Source organism: Synchiropus splendidus, chromosome 10 (genome assembly GCF_027744825.2).
Source record: "Synchiropus splendidus isolate RoL2022-P1 chromosome 10, RoL_Sspl_1.0, whole genome shotgun sequence".
Classification (NCBI taxonomy): domain Eukaryota; kingdom Metazoa; phylum Chordata; class Actinopteri; order Syngnathiformes; family Callionymidae; genus Synchiropus; species Synchiropus splendidus.
The window spans coordinates 20,734,709-20,737,849 of NC_071343.1; the positions used below are offsets into that span (position 1 = coordinate 20,734,709).

Here is a 3,141-nt window from a genome sequence, read left to right on the forward strand (position 1 = left end):
TGTGTACATACATACGTTTGTGTGTGTGTGTGTGTGTGTGTGTGTGTGTGTGTGCGTGCGTGCGTGTGTGTGTGTACATGAAAAGGTCACCAGGAACCAGGAAATCAGACACGACTGGGAAGTCGTCCGGACCCCACGGAGTCGGGTCATTCATTGGAGGGGACGCTTCAACTGTTCGACGGTGAGAGCAAAACATTCAGTTCAGTCAAAAAAAAAAAGAATTTTAACCACATTGTGTCAATGTGCTTTATATTTAACTTTCCTATGTTTTTGTTTTATTCAACGTCTGTGCGTATGAAATCAACGCTCTCTGAGTCGTAAGCGACGGTATAATTCATCACAGAAGGCAGGACCATTGCGAACCATCGGTGAGAAGGAGACACCGATTCTAATCATTATTGCTTGTGTTAACTAGGTAAAGAATAACAGTAACTATTGTGTACATACATACGTTTGTGTGTGTGTGTGTGTGTGTGTGTGTGTGTGTGCGTGCGTGCGTGCGTGCGTGTGTGTGTGTACATGAAAAGGTCACCAGGAACCAGGAAATCAGACACGACTGGGAAGTCGTCCGGACCCCACGGAGTCGGGTCATTCATTGGAGGGGACGCTTCAACTGTTCGACGGTGAGAGCAAAACATTCAGTTCAGTCAAAAAAAAAAAGAATTTTAACCACATTGTGTCAATGTGCTTTATATTTAACTTTCCTATGTTTTTGTTTTATTCAACGTCTGTGCGTATGAAAACAGACGGTCAGTCAGAGGCCGGAGGAGTAGTGTGTTCACTCGACGATCCGTTCACTCACCAGACACCACAACCGATAAGAGGTGAGAAAAAACATTTAGAGTGATAGTTTATGTTTCACTACTGTATTTATTTATTTTTTCATGTGAAAAAACAGATACAAAGACGAGTACATCGCTCCCTCTACCTGTCACTTCATCGCCTTCTCCAATGTTTGGTAAGATGTGAATCTCAATTTTTTTTTTCAACACACATCTCCACCGTTCAGTATCAGCTGAATGGCTGTATGTTTGCTATTGTGTGTGTGTGTGTGTGTGTGTGTGCGTGTGTGTGTGTTTTATCTGTAATGTGGTTTGTCTATGTTCTGGCTATGTGCTTTAGACGGTGTCATTTTACTATTGAAGGTGTTTGAGTAACTGTTGCTGCTAAGCGTCATTGTGATTTTACTACTATGCTTTAACGACGGCGGCCACTAGAGGTCGTGATTACTATTTTACACTATGCTTTAACGACGACGTCAACTAGAGGTCGTGATTACTATTTTACACTATGCTTTAACGACGGCGGCCACTAGAGGTCGTGATTTTTCTAATTGTAATGTGCTTTAATGATCGTATACACTAGTGATTTACTATTTGTTTTTATGCTTTAAATGTTAGATCCCTACATTTATTTATTTATTATTTTATTTTATTATTATTTATTTATTTACTATTTATCTATTATTATTATTTTTCATTTTATTTTATTTTATTTATTTATTTTTTTTTACTGCTCTTCACTATTTGCTTCCGTTGTGATGATGGTTTTCCTATGAGTATTGATATGGATGCTACACATTTTTTTTTATTATTGTCATCGCTAGAAAACAACCTGGCTTTACACAGTTATATGATTACGTAATTGTGTTTTTCTGTAGGTCGTATTTTTCATATTTTATTCAGCTTATTTTCATACTACTCTGCTTATATTCATATGGCATTAACTGCTATCTGGCGTCTTGCTTCTAGATTGTAATTACATTTTGTATTGTTGCTGATATTCTGTTCCAGCTCTCCCTCCTGGGTCTTGGCCTTTGTGGGAGACATCGACACAGGTTTCTACGGTACCACTGGGTCTACTATCTGGATCGTTCCCTGCCGAGGACTCGACATCAGCATCCGGCCACCCCACACCTCCTCCACCACCACCACCGTCAACATCACCAACACCAACAGTGGTCTCAGACACCCTCCGGACAGCACCTCGGATACAGCCGGCGACTTACGTCGCATCACCCCTCAACCATCCCCGGACTCTACCGCCAGCCCCCGAGAGCTCTGTCACATCGCCCCAAAACCGACCCCAGACACCACCATCACAGACCCAATTGGCATTCTATGCTACAACGACTGTAAAACAACAGCTCGAATGCCGAGTACGTACGCTTGAACGTCGTCTAGCACTTCAAGCACGTAGATATCGACGGTTGACGAGAAATCTACGCGAAGGTAAGATTAACAACTTTTTCAACGAGTAATCAGCCGGGATGCATATGTCTTATATATTATTATTATCATCGTTACAGAAATCGTCAGGAAGGACATCACAAATAAAGCGCTGGTGTCTGAAATCGTGAGGCTCCTAAAACTACAAGGACCTGGTGGTAGACGTCGTGGACTGACCTGAATGAAGTTCAGCCACAGTAAGGTCCATTCGGAGCCTGATTATTCAAAGGCACCGCGGGTGATTGTGTTTTGAGGTTGCTGTTTGGTTTATTAAATTTGTTAATTATTATTTTATTGTTATTGTTATTATTATTAAATTATGGCCGATCTTCTGGTTCTGACCCTGAATCCACCCACAACCAGGACACTACACCACACCTCATTGACCAGAGTGCTTCACCGACACGTATGTTTCTGTCTGGCTTGTTTGATGACATGTCTGAGGAGGATGTAGAGCCGGTCTACGATCTGAGTATAAACGAAAACATGGAGTCCATTTTTTTCGCTGAGCGAGAGGATAATCGTATTTTAAATATGGTTCCTGCATCATCATGCGTGGGAAGGGTTGATACCTCTTTAGACAATGACAATTGGTTAGAAAGGTTTGTTGATAACCTACAGACGGCCGATTCAGGGACACCTGCTCTTGACCCTCTGATAGATCCGTCTGACTCTAGCTGCAGCGATGACAGTGTTGATGATGACGGTGATTCTGTACAGGAAGGATGCTGTGATGGAGGTACCGGTATTGAATCAGAAGTCATAGAGCCTTTTAACACCGATAGGATGAGAAGGGTGCTAACACGTCCTGCTGTACCAGACACTCCTGATTTAGCTACTTTCTACAGAGGTTCGATGCAACAGGTCAGAGAGTTGGCTGATGAAGCGCAGAGGCTGGCAGATCGAGAGGATG

At 42.3% G+C, this 3,141-nt stretch overlaps 1 long non-coding RNA gene across 1 annotated transcript; it reads left to right on the forward strand.

Moving 5' to 3' along the window:
* Positions 1-227: 227 nt before the first annotated feature.
* On the forward strand, positions 228-2,410 carry LOC128766315 (uncharacterized). Its single transcript, XR_008415977.1, has 6 exons — positions 228-368; positions 528-623; positions 747-824; positions 899-958; positions 1,794-2,231; positions 2,309-2,410. It is a non-coding gene; the product is annotated as an uncharacterized LOC128766315 (long non-coding RNA).
* Positions 2,411-3,141: the final 731 nt, after the last annotated feature.